The following is a 20720-nucleotide window of genomic DNA, read 5'->3' on the forward strand; positions in this document are numbered from 1 at the left end:
TATTGCACATTAGGACAAGGGCTGCCAAACTTGGGTCCAACAATCCAACGGGTGATCTTCAGGGAGTCTTGAATGCCCTCAAACATGGGTAAACTCTTGTGTCTTTGTATACTCATTTAAAGTTGCAACATAGGGGCACCTGAGTGGCTCAGTCAGTACAGCATCTGGCTTCAGCTCAGGTCATGATCTCACGGTTCATGAGTTCGAGCCCCGTATCAGGCTCTGTGCTGACAGCTCAGAGCCTGGAGCCTGCTTTAGATTCTGTGTTTTCCTCTCTCTCTGCCCCTGCCCCTCTCGTGCTCGCTGTCTGTCTCTCTCTCTCTCTCTCTCTCTCTCTCTCTCTCTCCCCTTCTCTCTCAAAAGTAAACATTAAAGTTGCAACATAAATTTCCTCAGATTCTCAAAGTGACATATGATTCCCAAAGATTAAGGAAAATTCTTAGAACATAAGCATACCTTAGAGTCAAGATGTCTTGAAGTTTTTATGGAAATTCTCATCCTTTAACCTTACATAGTTTTGTTCAAAGAAGACACATATTATTTAACAGACATTTCCCAGAAATATCACTATCCTTTTAAATATATTATGAAGCTAACTCCTTTAATAATTCCTTTTTTCTATGGAAACAAAACTAATAGCTAATAGCTGACTGCCTTAACCCCTAATATGCTGGAGAGCATCTCAAATATTAGCACTTACAGGGCTGAATAGAGAAGAGGATTTAGAGACTCTCCTATATATAACACATATAGTCTTATCTTCTTAGGATGCTGTTTGTGGTCAACATATAGTTCAGTGATTTTTTTAAAAATTAATGGGAATCAAAGAACTCCTCAAAAGGAGGATTCCCCCTACCATGAAGTTTTAAAGGGCCCAGCTTACAAATGTTGCTATCAATAGCCAACTTTATTTTTTTCCCTTAGCAATGTAATTTGAATTTGGAAGTTTCTATATTATAATTTAATAGAACTAAAGAGCAATCAAGTTGCAACATGCAAAATGTCAATAACTCTGAAAAGTCATAGGGGAAATTAATATGAAAAATCTTCTCTTGAAGTTATAATCTTCATCTTTAGAATTTTAAATCAGAGGAAAATAATTTTACAAAGACAAGCTCAAGAGAAGAACAGACATAATATGTTTTCACTCATATGTGGATCCTGAGAAACTTAACAGAAGCATGGGGGAAGGGAAGGGAAAAAAAACTAGTTACAAACAGAGAGGGAGGGAGGCAAACCATAAGAGACTTTAAATACAGAGAACAAACTGAAGGTTGATGGGGAGGTGGGGGAGAGGGGAGGATGGGTGATGGGCATTAAGGAGGACACTTGTTGGGATGAGCACTGGGTGTTGTATATAAGTGATGAATCACAGGAATCTACCCCAAAAACCAAGAGCACACTTTACACACTGTATGTTAGCCAATTTGACAATAAATTATATTTAAAAAATAAGAATAAATAATAGTATGAGTGAAAAAAACAAACAAAGACAAGCTCAAGAAAGCTATCATCTTCTACATTCTGCCCATCATTTGAATGGATGGGAGTATCTCAGTACCTACTTTCTAATTCCTTTTGAAGCATATATATAGGCTGTTTCACACTTGCTCTTCCTGGACCCAAAAGGAAAGGTATATCCTTTTCATCTGCAAAATGGATTTTTACTAAACTGATATTGATCAAATTCTTGTCTGGTTAAGAAAGAAAAGAAAAGAGGAGAAAAGAAAAACAGGAACCAGGGTCACTGCTTTCCCTTACTCAAAAATGGTCTTCTGAAGATGTTTAAACAGCAGTTGGCTCATTGTGACTATTTTCTCACAAAAACTTCCCCTAAGAATGTGATTTGGTAGCTTTTATTTTGGCCTTTCCTACTCCTAGACTACCGAAAGCAGATTCCTTTTCAAGGCAAAACAACTTCTTTCTCAAGCTCCCGCCATTTTGGTGAGTGAAACTAAAGACCAAGTAATCAAATGTCCGCAATGATTTTTTTTTTTATCCTGCCCAGATATTCACTGATTCATATTTACCATGTACCCACTACCTTCACTCTTCAACAAAAGGTATCTCCCTGGGGATACACAATCTCATGTGTATTTTGGTAAGATTTTACATTTTGGTAAAGTCTTCCCAACTCCCTCCCAGATGGTATGACTTCCTTGCCTCCTGGGAGAGATGAGAGAAGAGCAATGTCACCAGCAGCCATTTTGCCCCAGGAATAAAACCAGGTATTTGTCTTTTCGTAGCACGTGCTCTTATTTATTTATCTACATACGTTTATCTCATTCTTTCTCTTCTATAATGTTGAGCTTTAAACTTACGCAAAATATTTTTTAGGTTGTCTTTTTGAGGAACTGTGTTTAGGGTCCAATTATCTTGTCAAACTGATGGTTTCCAACCAAACTCCTAATCAAGAAGAAAAAGACAAACCTCCAGGGTCAACCTATCTAACGGGACATGCTATAAGGAACACATGTAGATTTAGTAATATACTCACTCTCTCCCACAAACCAATACAAGCTTTCAGCTTTTCATTTTTAAAGCTCTTCTAAATTTGCACATTAAGTCATAATGCTGTACATAATAACAAATTACATGAAAAAAATAAATACATCCATTAGGAGACAAACAATTCTTCAACTGTGTGTTGTTGCTGAGTTGTACACAGAGGGCTTTGTCACTGAGAGGCCACATCCATGCAGGATGGTGTCATCTCCTGCTAGGATAAGAAGAAATTATCCTAAATCATAAAGAATAAAAAACCTTCATGCTCTCACTTAGCCTGTCAGAAGAAGGTCTGTGAAAGGCACAGGATTCACTCTAAACCAAGATTTAGTATTACCAAAAGAACCCCTGTTCCTTTTTCAGTTTCCTCTCACGAAGCAATTTTTATGGATAGTCCCTACAGTAAATGGTCTCCAGAAATCCTTAGAGCTTTCTTTCCCCCACGGTGTCCTATATTTCAACTTTAAATTAGTGAAATGACATCTCTTTGGTCACTTGCTTTATTCAATATTCTAAACCACTGAGTTCTCTCTAAATGTAAGAGAGCCAGAACACCATTTCCCCCTTGTCCACACTCTTTAATTCTCCCCTTCTCCAAGTACAGCACCAAGGGATGTTCAGTCTTCCCTTCCTTTCATACACCAATCAAAAGCCTCTTCCATGACTGGAAAAACATCTAAATTCCAACAACTTGGCAGTGCTGGGGCTGTTACTAGGCCAGACTCATTAGCATTCCAAACATGGCCTGAAGAACCAACTGCTAAGTAGCAAAAGTTTTCTTTAAAGAGCTTGGAATTTAAAAACAGGAAAAGAAAGGATGTGATAGGAAGTGTTTTATTTTCCCTCCTTCAATATTACATTGCTTTTAATTTATGGATACTTTAATTTACACACATAATTAATTGTGTGGAGTATTTCACCCTTTAAACTTCACTGAACGCTGGAGCTAGAAGAAACAGCCTGACCAAGTATTTTTTTTTAACAATCAACAAACCCTAAATCCACATCTGCTCGCCCTCTCTCATGTTTTGTTCAAAAAAAAAAAAAAAAAAAAAAAAAAGTATACCTTAATGACACTCCAAAAACCATGACTGTTGAATCATAGTCAGATGATGTTTGGAGTGTAGTTTTAAAACCACTGCCTAAAACAAGATATGTAATTATATATATGGCATATGTATATGGCATGTATACACACACATATTACATATATGTAATTATATATATACACACACACACACATACACATATATAACTAAAATAAATTATTTCTCTTCTCTGAATATGTTCCTTCATCAATAAACACAAAATAAATCAAGAAAATACTAGGTTATGTAACTAACTCAACATTATTTTTTTTTTTTTTTGTATCACTCCTACAGGGGAAATGTTTTGTGTCTTTTTAAATTATAGCAAATCTGGAAAAAGAAGCCATTGATATTTAAATGTGTAATATGATTCAACTCAGTAAGTAGGTTTAGGTGATGTCCTTATGAGTTTATCATTTAAAAAAAAATACAAAATTCTACTCTTGAAACCATTATTACATTATATGTTAACTAACTTGGGTTTAAATAAAATTTTAAGTAGACAAACAAATAAATAAATAAATCCAGCACCAGATGGCTTTTGTTTGGCTCAAAATAATAAATAAATAATAAATTGAAAAAAATTTTAATACAAATTTTTAAAACATCTGGCATGTATCAGTATAGCTTTTCAAATATTCACACAGGTATAACATCATTTCGTACCCTCCAAAGAACCACTGAGGAACAGAGAACAAGTATAATTAGTTCTCCTCATTTAAAGATGGAGAAGTAAATTCAGACATTAAATAATTTGCCCAAGTTCTCAGAACCTCTTCAAGGTAGACTAGAATTCAAACCTAAGCATTTAAACAGCTCTTTCCAAAACACACATTGCCTTTAAAAGTTCATTGTCAAACATCTATTTAATGGTTTGACTCAACTTTGAAATTAAACATGATTTCTAGATAATTATATCATAACCAACCAATTTCTTCAGGAGTTCAAAGTGGATCCCAATTTTAAATATTAAAATAGGAGGGAAAAAATGAGCTGAAGACACTAACTTTTAAGAGTTAGAAAATTTGGGGGGGGCACCTGGGTGGTTCCATCGGTTGAGCATCCAACTTCAGCTCGGGTCATGATCTCACAGTTTGTGAGTTTGAGTCCCATGTCGGGCTCTGTGCTGACAGCTCAGAGCCTGGAGCTTGCTTCGGATTCTGTGTCCCCCTTTCTCTGCCCCTCCCCTACTTGTGCTCTGTCTCTCTCCATCTCTCAAAAATAAATAAATAAATGTAAAAAAAATTTTTTTTTAAGTTAGAAAATTTTACTGTGCTATTTCTGAAAAGATTACCCAAAGATCACATTTCAATATTACATATCAATTAAGAGCCATAATTCATATCTAGCTCTGGCACAAAATATATTGGTTTTACAGGAGAAATTTTTATTTGAAAGTATTTTAACAACAAAATTTTCTGATTTTTGAGATCTAAGCTAATGATTTTTTAATTTCAAACTCTGTATTTTATTTTTAAGTTTATTTTTATTTTTAGAGACAGAGAGAGCACAAGAGAGCAAGCACAAGTTGGGGAGGGGCAGAGAGAGTGGGAGAGAAAAAGGGAGAGAGGGAATCCCAAGCAGGCTCGGACAGGGGGCTCAAACTCACAAACCCATGAGATCATGACCTGAGCCAAAAATCAAGAGTCTGATGCTTAACCAACTAAGGCACCCAGGCACCCTTCAAAATTTGTATTTTAAATCCTGCCTATATTACACCCTGCTCTGTATACATCTCCACCATAATAATTAATGTGTGTATACATGACGTGCTGCAATTATTCCATAAAGCGAATAAGCTACTTGTACCTAAACAAATACTACCTACGTTAAAAGCAGATACACTCACAATAAAATTCACTTTAAGAAATAGAGATTCTAATGCATATACTGTCATGATGAGATTCATTTATCAAAGCATGTTGATTCATGTGCTTATGAATAAGGTACTTACTTTGAAAAGTCTGCTTCATAAACTCCCTCTTTATTTTGTAACAACATTGTTAAAGTATCATTTAGGTACATTTAAGTACAATAAACTGCTGTCTTCCCTCTTTGACCTCTCACCGTGACACTTGATTTCCTCAGAGTCCTTTCCTTCAAGAGCTGATGCCAAGGAAGTTTAGACCAGACCAAACCTGAGGCTTTAGTATGGCATGTAAAAGTACTCACGTAATTCTCATTTTCGTCAGAAGGTAAACTCCATCTGAAACAGTGCTAGCATTAAAAAGCCCCAAAGTTGAAGGCACCTGAGTGGTTCGGTCAGTTAAGCCTCCGACTTCAGCTCAGGGCATGATCTCACTGTCCCAGCGTTTGAGCCCTGCATTGAGCTCTGTGCTGACAGCTCAGAGCCTGGAGCCTGTTTCAGATTCTGTGTTTCCCTCTCTCTCTCTCTCTGCCCCTTCCCTGCTCATGCTCTGTGTCTCTGTGTCTCTGTGTCTCTCTGTCTCTCCCTCTCTCTCTCTCAAAAATAAACAAACATTTAAAAAAAATTGTTTAAATCCCAAAGTAATAAACTGGAAACAGAAATAGTCTTCTATAAGCACCAAAGATAATTAAAGTCTTCACATTTGAAAATCTGATTGGAAGGACATAGGAAATGTGGCTTCCTGGAGGGTAAGAGAATCCTATTTGGCTGCCGTGGACACGTGTTGTCTTTGCCTTTCCAGACCCACTGCCTTTCTCTGGCAACAGAACCCTGACAGAATAACAGAGATGGGCTCTTCTCCCACCCAGGGCATGATGGTATCATCCCTGTAAGCAGAGCATCTCATTCCCTGGCCACAGTGTTTGGCCAAAGATGGGACCATTATCCTAGTCACTGCAACAGTGACAACTGCACACTTCTGGAGTTCATGGAAATGAGGCACTCTTTTCAGCTCTGGGCTAAGAGGATAGGGTACTGTGAGGCAGAAGCTGCTAGCAGCCTGGCAGTCACCATAGGCAGAGGCTTGCCTGAGGATGGAACTAACACTCCAGACAAAATAGAATCAAGGGAAGGAGTCTGTAACAAACCTATGACTAGACCCTTCAGTTACCTTGATTACAAAGTTCTCTGCTGACAATTGTTCCAACTGGGTCTTCTGTTTCTTTCAATAAAAAAACAGCCTGATTAATAAAGCGTCTTCAAATTCACTAGTTCTATCATAACAAGGAATGTGACATTTTTGAGCTCTTATCCATGACTCTAGTCTAGAAATAGCAAACGAATACAAAGTGCAACATAAGGAATTTATGTTAGCTACAAGGAAGCATCAGGGAGAAACTTTCAAACAAGAGTTTATAAAGTGGGAGGGTATGGGGCACCTGCCCAGTTGGTTCACTGTTGGACTTTAGATCAGGTCATGATCTCACAGCTCGTGAGTTCAAGCCCCACATCAGGCTCTGTGCTGACAGCTCACAGCCTGGAGCCTGCTTCGGATTCTGTGTCTTCCCCTCTCTCTGCCCCTCTCCTGCTCATTCTCTCTCTCTCTCTCTCTCTCTCTCTCTCTCTCTCTCTCTCTCTTTCTCTCTTTCAAAAATAAATAAACATTTTAAAAGTTAAAAAAAATAAAGTGGAGGGTATAAGTGTTTTTTAATGCTTTAATTTATAAGGATTCTTCAATAGTTTGTGTGTGTATACATATATATTAAGATTCCAGTAAATAGTAAAATCTCCTTTTATGGCATATCTAAAAGAAGGCTACAGCCTGCATCATTTTTTTTGTTTGGTATATGTAAGAGACACTCTCTATGCCTTTCAGACCCCCATGATTTTGTCTAAAAATCGTTAGTATTCCCAAGATAAGAGGCCATCAAAATTTGATTAGTCACTGTTCAAAATTTAATAAGATTATCCTAGGCAAATTTGTTTATTTGTAAATTGATTAATTATCCAAATTAGATAGCAGTTTTTGCTAATCCCTCAACCATTCATGGAAGTTCATTAGGAGATCTTGGCCCATAGGAGACTAGAGAAGTATAGTAGCACCAGCTGTCCAGAGAAAAGTTGTGCAAAACCTCTATTCTCATGGCTCCAAAGCAAACATTTGTTTTTGTTTCAATAAATTAAACAAAATTGTTTCCTTTTACCACTATGTTCTACCAGGGAAGAAATATTAGCAACTAAAATAATATGTTGTCTTTAAAATATAACAAGACTTGGGGTGCCTGGCTGGCTCAGTTGGTGGAGCCTAGGACTCTTGACCTCAGGGTGGTGAGTTCAAGCTCCACGTTGGGTGTGGAGCCTACTTAAATTAAGAATTTAAAAATAATAAATAAATAAATAAACAAATAAATAAAATGTAACAAGACTTGAAAATTCTAGTCAAGGAAGACAGGGTATATATATATATATATATATATATAGAGAGAGAGAGAGAGAGAGAGAGAGAGAGAGAGAGATGCCATATAGATACCATATATATATATACATATAGATGCCATATATATATATACATATATATACCATACATATATATGCCAAGCAATTCTAAGGTTATTACTAATGTTGGTACACTTCAGGTGTTCCCATTACATCAAAAAGATAGCAGGCATCAAATCACTAATAAAAGATAAATGTAGGTGCTTGCAATTTAGTGACGTGCATTATCAAAGTAAGGAAGAAAAAAAAGCCAAAACCAAAATAAATAATAGATAAGGCATCGTGCCTTTGAACAGCCTACTAAACAAACACCAGCTTAAATTGTTTTACTGCAAAATTTTATAAACATAATACAGCAGAACTTTCAACATCGATGCACTCTGAAGTCAACCAAGCTTCCAAAAGGAGACTCATGTTGATTTTTTGAATATTTATGGTTTCTACCCTATTTAATTTAGGCACCTGATGCTAAGGGTTTGATTCTTACTAAGTGTTCCACATATGTTAATTGCCATTAATCTTATCACAATAGTATAAACTAGGCAATAATCCCACTCTACAGATAAAGAAATTGAGGTTTCAGGTGTTAAGTCCTTCTTAAGGTAATACCAAGAGGTACAGTGTGATTTGAAACCAGGTTTGTCTGAATCAAACACAAAATTTCCTGAGTACCTACTATCCGACAAATACTGTGTGAAGCATTAGGAACATGATTGTGAACAAAACCACACATGGTCTCTGCCCTTACAGAGTAACCTTAAGTAAAATTAAAACTATAGCTGTGATAAACTCTCTGAAGGAAAAAAAAAAAAAAAGTATGGTGCTGTATGAGCATATAGAAAGGGAACTCACACAGTCTGGGAGATCAGGAAAAGTTTACTGCAGAAGGGTCACTGAGCTGAAATCTGAATAATGAATAGGTATAAATTAGGTGAAAGGCATGGGGTTAAGTGAGGAAACCTACCAGACAGAGAAGAAAATGTGTGAAAAGGCCCTGTGGTAAGAGGAAGCTCAGAATGTTTGTGCACCTAAAAAAAAGGGGAGGGGGAAGGAAGCATTGTGCCTGAAGCAGAGAGCCAGCAGAGGAAAGCATGGAACAAGATGAGGCTTGGATCTCAGAGCCCCAAAAGGCGTGAGGTTGTGCTGGGCTTCATGACATTTTATCCAAACATAAGCAAATGAAACAGAAACTTCTTTCTATATGTTTCATTTTTTTTTTAAGAAATTTCTAAATTTTTTTTTCAATGTTTATTTATTTTTGAGAGACAGAGAGACACAGAGCAGGAGCAGGGGGAGCAGGGGAAGGGCTGAGAGCGAGGGAAACACAATCCGAAGAAGGTTCCAGGCTCTCAGCTGTCAGCACAGAGCCAGACACAGGGCTCCAACTCAACAAGGCTTGAGATCATTACCTGAGCTGAAGTCGGACGCCTAACTGACTGAGCCACCCAGCACCCCATGTGTTTCATTCTTAAAATAAAGCCTCAAAAGTCACAATGAATATTTTAATCTATGAAACTTTTTAGGTCTGGTAAGTGAAACACTACCAGAGATACTGTCCCTTCAGTGATTCTATGATAAGCTACTTTTCATCCCCAGCACAGCTGCCTGGCTCAGGCTGCCTTACATATGACCCTGATTCCTCCCATGTCTACCATTTCCAACCTTATTCTATTCTTGCTCTTTACCACTGTCTGATCCCCCTACAGCAAAACCTGATCATTTCACTATCCTGCTTAAAAATCCTTCAATGGCTTCACATTACCTAATGGGGAATATGATCTGGCCTTTGTGTGCCTATCCAGTTTCATCATCTGTTAGAATATAGTCAAGCCAGGATTTGAGGATATCCAGAGAACAGGTTCATTTATAGATGCTCTATTATCACCATGATTCAAAATGGTTTCTTACCTGCTCATATTGCAATTAACTGAAGGTGGTGGGGTGGGGAGGAGGGCGATAAAAGCCTTCTTTAAAGGCCCGACCTCCAAGTATAGTCCATGACCATCCTGGCTGCAAGGGAGGCTGGGAAATGTGGTCTTTACTCTAGGTACCCACAAACTAAAATACTTCTGTTAGTATGGAAGAAAAGAAAATAGTGTGGAAACCAATTTCACAATAAAGTCTATTAAATAAATAAATAAAAAGGAAGAAAGGAAAAATGAATTTGAGAGAATAACTAGCAGTCTCTGATATGGAAACTGAAATTAAAATGTATTTTGCTAAATTAAATTGGTCTCAAAGTAAATGATGCAGTTGGCATCAACTCTTTAGAGTTTATCATATTAATTATAATTCCATTTTGAAAAAAAAAGTGCAATATGAATGTTGATCTAGTCTTTAAAAAAATTGTTTTAATGTTTATTTATTTTTGAAGGAGAGAGAGGCAGAGCATGAGTGGGGAAGGAGCAGAGAGACTGACACAGAATCCGAAGCAGGCCCCAGGCTCTGAGCTGTCAGCACAGAGCCCGACACGGGGCTCAAACCCACAAACCGTGAGATCATGACCTGAGCTGAAGTCAGATGCTCAACTGACTGAGCCACCCAGGTGCCCCACACTCTTTAGAAAACCGTCATAGTATAACTTTATATGCCAAGGTAATTACTGCCTCTCAAAGGTCCTACATGACAATTTATCTAAACAATTCTTTATTCAGATTCTTCAATAATTAACAAAGTGTTATTATACTTGCAATTTGATAATATTTTTAAAAGCCTTTCTGAGAGATTCTTTAGCAGCTAAGACTGGAAATAAGCACTTGGTTTCACCCTAACAGATAACAATGACTTCATTTGTACTGATTGGGAAAGGAGGCTCATTCTTCACATGAATTTAGAATTAGAACTCAACTATTAAATCATGTCCTGCCAGGTAAATAGTGAAGAAAGGTAAATAGAGGCTCTATTTTCATTTGTTCTTAATCCAAGAAATGGATTAATTTGGTAAAGTTTTAAATAACTAACACTTTCATTGACAATGAGGCTTAATTTGATTTAAAAATGTCATAATATTTACCATTCCTAGCCACAAGCATAGAGTCCTTAAAACAACAAAATTCCTTTCTTTACATTTCCTGCCTATTTTAACAAACCAGGTTTGAAATTACCCTCTTTGAAAACATGGTTGAAGCCAAAAATCTACTTGAAATGCAAATGTTTAAGTAGTTATGTCCCTGATATCAGCAATGACCTTGAACACTTTAGCCAAACACAAGTAGCTAGTCCTTAAATCATTAACTTCTTTTGGATCCCTAATGTAACTGTGTTGATGCTTTGTATAATATATTTTTTAAGTCACTGTCTTTAATTGGTGTGATGTACTTCCACTGAATTAATGTGGATGTTACAGAAATGAAGCAAAACTGATCATGTTTTGTATCTTTCATCTCAAATGTACTTTTCTAAAAATATTACATTTTAAACACCTATCATAGAAGATCATGGCACATTAGAACTAAAGGAAATAGAATGACATTGTCTTACTTTTTAAATTTTCCAGACACTTATCCTTAAATTTCAAAAATAAAAATTACAAGTTGTCATTCCATTTTTCTTAAGTTCTATAAATTCTCCAACTATTCTCCGGTTTCATATTAGCAAATTATTCCCAACTAAACTTTTTTTGCCAAAATGTCTCCCTGGATATATCATATACTATCCACAAAGAGAAAGAGATGACAAATTCACCCTTTGCACACATTAAAAACAAAATTGAACTTTCTGAAATATCAACTTTTCTTTCATGTGGCTATTAAACAAGGCTATAGACATTACTTTTTCTAGACTATAGGATTTATCACATGTTGGGCTAGGTAGGTGCAGAGATATGACCCAAGAGATTATTGAACTACCTATTATACTGAGGTTTAATGGCACCATAAAACTAATGGCAACTTTCATGTGTTTCAAAAGAATTACCTATATAGATTCTCAAAACATTTAATAAGAACAATTATATTGATTTCTTTCCAGAGAAGGACTGATGTTAACAGCTACTTAGAGATTTGACAATACATATATTCTCTTTTTTTATTATTCTAGAGAGAGTGTGCACACAAGCGGCTTGGGACGGGGAAGGAGGAGTGGAGAGAGGAAACAGAGAGAGAAGGAGAGAGAATCTTAAGAAGGGTCCACACTTAGCACGGAGCCTGATGCAGTCTCAATCCCACAACACTGAGATCATGACCTGAGCCCAATTCAAGAGTCAGATGCTTGACCAGCTGAACCACCCAGGTGCCCTGAGAATATATATATTCTAATTCAATAAATATTTATTGAGCCAAGCACTTGAGATACTCATTGACAAAACAAAAAGATCCCCGCCTTCAAAGAGTTCATAGACAGATGATAAACAATGGGTACATTAAATAGTAAATTATATTGTATATAATAAGATAGTAGGGGGGTAAAAGGGTAGAGCAAGATAAGGAGAATAGGAAAGGCTGAGGCAAAATGTGAAAGAGGTTACCATATGACCCCCCAATTCCATTGTTAGATATATACCCAAAAGAATTAAAAATATATATCCACATAAAATATATATATATCCACACAAAAACCTGTACATGAATATTCATGGCAGCGTCATTCATAACAATTAAAAAGTGGAATCAACCCCAAATAACCATCAACGGATGAAGAGATAAACACACATGCTAAATCCTTCCAATAGGATATTATTTGGTGATAAAATGGAACGGAGTACTGGTACATGCTACAATATGGATGATGCTTGAAGACATTATAGTTAGTAAAATAAGCCCAGACACAAAAGGACAAATATTGTATGATTCCATTTATGTGAGGCACCTGGAATAGGTAAATTCATAGAGACAGAAAGTAGACTAGGAGTCACAGAGGGGAAGTGGGGAAAGTGATTATCTAAAGAGTACAGACTTTCTGTCTGGGATGATGAAAAATCTGAAAATGGATAGTGGTGATGGTTGCACAACATTGTAAATATGATTAACGCCACTGAATTTTATACTTAAAATGGTTAAGATGGCAAGTTTTATGTTATATGTATTTTACCACAATTTATTTAGAAAGGCACTTAGGAAGTTACTATTTACCTACAAAGTAGTGATCTAAGCTCACAATCCCCTTAGCTCTCTCCCCATACCACACTGCCCAGAAGCCAGCAGAAATCAGACACCTCTGCTCAGTGATTTCCGTGATAATCAAACCTGGCATTGTTCATGCACCTTAATGAATGAATAATCTGAGTGGAGACAAACTCCATCACTCAACATTATGAAATTTAAGAAGATGCAAAGTATAGGAATTGCTGGTGGATCCAGGTCATGTAAACGGAGAACCCAGAGAGAAGTTTCTGCTATTAAGATTCCCACAGCAGCAGCCTGTCTTACTGCTCAGTTGTTGAGCTCATCATTCAATTTCTTGGAGCTCCTCCAGTATCCTTATAATTAACATTTCCTTCTTTGCTTAAGCTAGCCAGAGATGGTTTCTGTTCCTCACAAACAAAAGAACCTTACTTCTAATATAATATAGACTTTTGATTCCTAAGCTTTATCCATGTGGGAAAATGATATGCAAGTATCTTTTGCTTTCCAAATCTTTTGGGCTTTTGAGATCAGATCATAAGAATGAGGATAGCAAAGGATACCGATAGATTCTTTTCAAGAGGATCCAAGACAGTTCAATACAAGGTTTGTAAATAATTTAACTAAATGTGAGTTGGAACATGAATTGGAGATCACTTTAGGCTCAGAAATGTGTACAAAAACAGGTCTCCTCCCCACCCCACTATTGGAAAGTAGAGCATTCCTATGAAAGCTTTTGCAAGCCAAAATGGCAGAAAACAAAGAAGCAATTACCATGACATAAAAGCAAAAATTCTCTTTGGATTTCTTTCAATTAATGAAAATTAGGTATTAATGTAGGTCGTTTGTAAAGCAAAATGACATAAAGTAAACTTTCAAATAGCAGGAAAAACCTGCAATACACTTTGATTTGCCAGTAGAAAAGCCAATCAACGACTTTATGGTCCAGTTTTATTTTTTTGTTTCTGTCGGTTCTGTTTGTGCTCTATTTAGCTCTGATGATCCATGTAATTCCCTACATAATTTGATGAATCCTCTTTTCAATAACATTTGGAGAGTAGCAGTGTCTGCCTTTAGTGATTGTTTCAAAATTAGTCACTACCACAAGGTCTTAGAGGGCTAGATATCCAGGAAATTACTTAATTAAAAACTTCAGTTTTCTCTAGGACTCTGTTGAGGAATTGTTTTGGGTAACTAATATATAATAAAAGTCTAGCATTTTGTAATTTTCACAAAGAAATTTTTGTGAGGATATTTTAATAGGAGATCAAACATCTTACTAATAGAATCTCAATAACACATTTGAATTCTAAGAATTTAGACATGTATTCAGAGTATGCTTTGCTCACTTCCTAAGCCTTTCCCCTCATTCATGTTTATCTATAAATGCACCAAAAAAAAGAGGGCTTCATACCTACCAGAAAGGTATTCTATACCAAGTGTGAATGTGTGTGTGTGTGTGTGTGTGTGTGTATTGAACAGTCATAGGCAGTATGAAGCAAAAAAAACAAAAAACAAAAAACAAAACTATTTTTTTTTTGCATCCCAAGAAATTTAGAACTATGTTAGATAAAAAGTTGTCCTTATTGCCTAAATTTCCAGGGATCTGTAAGACTCTAATTAGGTTCATGATTCCTGAAGAAAAACTATGAAACACTGGGGACAAGGAAAAATAAGGGGAAAGGAGTAAATATATAATATCCTAAGAAGCTGGAAGCATTGTACAAATTCCCCCAAATAATTCCCAAGTTTCTTCTTTATAACATGCCCTCATTATCTCGGGTCTCAGTAAATTCAGTGTATGTGACAAAGATTGAAGGCAGTTTAAACAACTCAGAGGATCTGAGCCAAACTTAAACTTCTCATATTTGGAAATTAGCATAAAATATCTTCTTAGATCATGTCTTCTATCTTTTCATATCTCAAAAATATCCAATTGTTTGCTTCCTTTTTTTGGAGCTATCAAAAATCGACAGTAAAATTTCACCAAGCCTCTTTTTAAATGAAGAAAAAAAAAACCATCAAAAATATATATCAAGGGGCACCTGGGTGGCTCAGTCAGTTAAGCATCCAACTCTTGATTTCAGCTCAGGCCATGATCCCAGGGTTGTGGGACTGAGCCCCGCGTCTGGCTCCACGCTCAGTGAGGAGCCTGCTTAAGATTCTCTCTCTCCGGCTGCCCCTCTCCCCAACCCATGCCCTCTCTCTCTCTTTCTCTCTAAAATAAAAAAATAATATGTGCTCAAATTATGGGTACAGATTTGAGACAAATATCCATCCTAATGATCTTTCAAAGTTCAGCTTAAATACGACCTCCTCCTCGAAGCGCCCCCCCCCACCGAGATCACACCAGCAAGAAGCAACAGATCTTCTTCTGACTTCTTTACAATGTTGTTTTTAATCATCTTTATGACATTTGAAAAGAATTGCCTTATGTTGTGGTTATTCAATATCAGTCTCACCTCCATCACTAAATAGATACTACGCTGACTTCACAAACATTTATTAAACAGGAACTGTGTGAGGTGCTAAGCATACAAAGATTAAAATAACAGTTCTTTACCCTGTGGCATTTATAGCACTGAGAGCAAAGAAGGTGCCAAATACATATACTCTCTCATAGGTCTTAGCCAACTTCTCAAAGGAATCCACAAACCACATAAGATCCAGCATATCTTCACACTGTATCCCAAGCACATAGTCAGGGCTCATTAAATATTTGTTGAGTGAATTAATGATTCCATCTGCAGCATGCTCCAGCATAAACCACCTCACAAGGAAAGTTACATGGACTTGATGCGTGATGTAGACACATTTTCAATTTTATGATTAAACTTTTTTGTAAATAGCCTCATAATTTAATTTATTCTTATTCAGGGTTGGATTTCTGTGGGTGTGTGTTAGTATAAACTATAAAATCGCCACTGTTAACCAATGAGTGATTTGAATTTTGAGAGAGCTAATCATCCATTTCAAAGATACTTAAGAAATATATTTCAATCATACCTACACAAAAAGAAATCCTTCACAATCGCCTATAGAAGCTGACTCAGGAAATAAAAGTTTCATTGTGACTACTAAGATTATGAACATGAACAAGTCGGCCATGCTAAAGTGCTTACTTCTTACATGTATAAACAGACTTCTAAAATAAAACAAACTATCTATTTACTGTATAAGTTAAATCAATCATTCATAACTGCTCAGCATTACTGGTCAAACATTTTCCCATAATACATTTTAAAATACCAATAATAGCTAGGAACAAGTTGGGTTTACAGTAAACATAAGACCATCTATTTCAGTGGCATGCAGTTTCCTCGTCTGCAGTTTTCTTGCAGACTATGACCAGTACAATGCTTTATTTATGCTTTTTAAGATAAATACTGTCGACTAACAGTAATAAGAAATTGAAGACTCTTTCAAACCATCACTTTCACTTTGGCTAGCTTTCCCAACTGTATCAGTAATAGATGTTTAATTACAGAAACATATATAGAACCTGGGAAATATAGGAGATACAAAAATGAAAATGGAAATCACCTATCCATTCACCATGTGGTGCCATAACTGCTAACATGCTGTTCTATTTTCTGTCACTATTTCCCATGTATGTTGTTTTGTATTTTTCAAGTAGAATTATGGTTTTCTGAAGGCATATATTGAAAACTTTCCAGTCTAAATCTGCATGGGAGTGGAAAGATAACCACAAAAAAAAAAAGGCATCAATGCATTTGAAAAGCAGAGTTTTATCCATTGAATGAATGAATGAATGAATGATCATTAATGTTACACTTCTCATTATAATCTGATGAGCGGTTACCAAGATCTGGTGTTAAAAAAAAAAAAAAGGAGTAAAATTCATTCTGTTACTATGCCATAAATTTGTCATAGATGTCCACTGTTACTTCTTCTTCTATATTTGTATATGGAGACACACCCTCTGCCTGGAATTTCAGTTTTAAATTATGGGTCTATAGTATTCTGTCTATATTCTGTAAGTTACCCTTGTACCATCTGTATAAGGACAGTTCCAAGGGGACAGTGTGATTATGAAATGTGTTACCTATGCAAAAAATAAAATAAAATAAAATAAAATAAAATAAAATAAAATAAAATAAAATAAGCTTCTGTTAAACCTAGAAAAAGATCAAGCAGTTGCCTGTGAGTTTCAGTCTATCAGAGCCAAGCCAGGCATTTGAGGAGGGATGGTTGTTTACCTGACTGAGCTATCCACAAGAGAGGGTCTAAAAGCTAAAAGAGAAGTCATTTATGGAATGACTTCTAAGTTTTAGAAACAGTCCACTTTAGCTTAAAATAGACTTTATGTTCACCACTTGAGAAACTGTCTTTGTACCTGAGCAGATTTCAAGTTCCATAACATGACACTACTAACCCTTAGATTTTCCAAAACAGCTAAGTTTTCAAGATTATACTGTCTTCTTCCTCTCCACTGAACATGCATGCAAATATTCAATGGATTTTTAGATGTTTTTTATCAAAATAGCATATGCCTCAACCAAAACAAAGCTAAGTTTATACAGCTAGTTACAGCAGGAAATACTGGCTGTTAACTTGGAAGGGTTCTGTTGGAAAGACTAAAGATAATCTGCAAATTATTCTAAAATAGAAGTTGACTATAACCATGCCTTGCTTCATCTACTTGACTCTTTCTTCACTGATCAGACAGTCCTAGTAAGGGAAAGAATCTTAAAACTGTAATAAGAGTAACATAATTCAATGACAGAAGAAAAGATAATAATAAACCAAATCTGCAAATATTTAAATACCAAAAACATTAAACAGAGAAAAAGATCAGGAAGGGAAAGTCAAGGGACTATAATTGGGAACAGTAAAAGGTATGCATTTATAGTTTTATTCATCCGAGGAATTAAGGTAGAATTATAAACTGTGTGACACGCCATCACCCTACCTAATGTCCATCATTGAACATGGAAACAAAGGTACTGAAAAGTTCACTGAATTGGCCAAAAATCAAGCAGCAAGTAAAGATAAGGGCCCCAGTTTTTTGTCACTCTGGTTAAGAGATTATTATGATGCTCTGTAGTCACGGCATCAATGAGTGTCATCTGATAGTTTGCTGAGACTTTAACTAGTGGGTGTTGACTCTTGGTAGATCCTGCGAAGAAACCTCAAGCCAAAAGCAGCAATCACTTATACATATATAGACACACACACACACACACACACACACACACACACACACACTCATATGCACATGTGTCATTTACTAACCTTTCAACCATATGGAGAATAGACAATGAAGGAGTTAAATACCTTTTTACGGATTCTATCCCACCCACCCTGGAAGTCCTGCTATGCTCATTCCCACTGGATGGTACCTAATCACTGGTCAAGGTGATATTGACCTTGATATCATATTCAAGGTGATATCATATTCAGAAAGATGAAGTGTCAGATGTGGCAATAACCAGGGAAGTGAGGCTCAGGATAAAGAAAATAGAAAAGGGAAGAAGGAACTATTACCACTGCATTTAAAATTGTACAGCAGCTCCCAAAATTCCCTCCCTTCCTTTTAAAAAATAGAAATTATAACCCTAAAATGTACCATTAGCCAGAAATTTGTTTATTTAAACTATATTCACCATCTTCATTCTACAGGTTTTAAAGCAGTTTTCCTTAAATCAATATAAGTGTTTCTTAAATAGATGTTTAGATGAAAAATTAAGTTACAAAATACAAACTGGCCCCTTTTGCACCTACACAAACTGGGAGAAAAATACCTCAGTCAGCAACAATTCGGGATTCAGAAACATCAGGTACGTACTGGTTAAAGGATAACTGGAGAAAAAAGAGGAAATGCAAATCTTTGCAACTGGGGCATTCTAATTTCTCACACTGAGAAATCAAACTTGGAAGCTCAGTCACAGAGCCTAAGAAAATTCCTCCCACATTTCCAGTAGGAAGTATCTCTAAGAGGAGTCTGCTAAACTCTTCAAGAATGAAACTGATCGGTTTTTTAACAGAAAAATTCATTACCTTATTGCAAAACTTCCCCAAAGCAAAATGAAAATAATGCATATGCTCCAAAACTTCCTTACACACTAAATGTTCAAATCAGACAAAATTGGTTTGCAGATGACTATCTTTACCAAGAATTACCTTGAAATGCTTATCCACTAAATTCTCATTAACTACTCTCTTAAGCTGAATTTGAAAAGCCATCATGCTATCGAAAGTGTCAAATGGATAAAGAGCTAAAACTTTAAGCCAAATTTTTAGCTCCACAGGTTAGAGAAAAAGAATATCCAATCAAAGCACCAAGCTTCACCAAGGGCAGCTTTTCTGAAGATCCTTCCTCACCTCAGAATCGAGCTACACAGAGGTCTTGTCATATTAACCTCAACAAGACTCAATTTGTTAACAGAAAAATAATACTACACGTGTTCTGTAGAAACGCAACTTTCAAAACACCAGCAAGAAATTTGGATACAAATAAATATTTTCACAAACATACTACATTAAAGGTCAAGAGCCTTCTTTTTCTCAAGGCTTAAAGATTATGATATGTCGCCAAAGAAACACACACTCGGCTGGGAATCTGGAGACAGGGTTACAGTTCCAGCTTTTGGCATTAATATCCTCTGTTTCTTAGGTAAGTCACCTCATTTCTCTTCCCCTGAGTTCCCTGATCTCTATAATGAGCAGGACAGAGTCCACAACTGCTGAAGCAGCAGCTTCCTGATTTACCACCTATAACTCTTTAAGGGTATAGATACATAAACACATACCTTTGCTGAATGAGACACTACAAACACATGGCCTTTTGTTTGTCTAGGCTTTATACTCTATTCCTAGTCCTTTTTTTTTTTTTTTTTTTTATCATTTTGTCTACCAGTGTTAACTATTGTTCACAGGAACCAAGGTAGCGCTAATTACAATAGCTGACACATAAGTGCTTACTATGTGCCAGGTACTGTGCTAAGCGCTTTACATATATTAACTCACTTCTTCCTCACCAAAGCCCTGTGAGGTAGAAACCATCATTCTTCCCAACTTTAGACATGAGGAAACTGAGATACAGAGCGATTTTGTAACTTGCCCATCCCACGGTCATAAGATTCACACATGGAGAAGCCAGGATTTGACCCTAAGCATTTTGGCCCTGGAGCCCTTCCTGCTTACCCACCACCCAGAGAGTGAGTCTATGGTGGGGAAAGGTGAAGTGCAACAGAGTTCATCTGCAAAATGGTGCTGGGGGCACAAAAATGTCCTTGTACTGTGAATTCTGTCAGGAACAAATGGTAGCTCATGAGTTACAAACCCAACATACACACTGGCCACTGATATTTTTTCTTACCCATTTCAGTTTCACGATTAACATTGACCTTAAAGGGAATCAATTATATCTACCTCCCTTCCTTCACCTATGGGGGAGATGCACAATTAACACAAACTGTGTAAGTACTGGTGACTTCCACGACCTCGGTCGAGTAGGCACCCACTCCGTTATAATATGGCTCACAGTCACGGTCCAAGGACACTGCATGTTAAGTCATGTGCCCTAAAACCTAACAGTGACCGGCCAGGAGTGGAAACACCAGTTCTGCAGCCTGAAATCCTAAAGAGTGGGCAGTCTGAAGTACTGAGACCGCAAGGTAATAAAAATTAAAAAAAAAAAAAAAATGCGTGCGCATGAAAACACATTGCCGCGTGCATATT

The 20720-nt window shown here is 36.5% G+C and overlaps 1 protein-coding gene across 2 annotated transcripts in view; it reads right to left on the reverse strand.

The window, feature by feature from the left end:
* ITPR2 (inositol 1,4,5-trisphosphate receptor type 2) overlaps nucleotides 1-20720 on the reverse strand; it is a 490724-nt gene that overhangs the window by 469077 nt on the left and 927 nt on the right. The gene's annotated exons all lie outside the window — the stretch shown is intronic.

This window comes from Panthera uncia, chromosome B4 (assembly GCF_023721935.1).
Source record: "Panthera uncia isolate 11264 chromosome B4, Puncia_PCG_1.0, whole genome shotgun sequence".
NCBI lineage: Eukaryota > Metazoa > Chordata > Mammalia > Carnivora > Felidae > Panthera > Panthera uncia.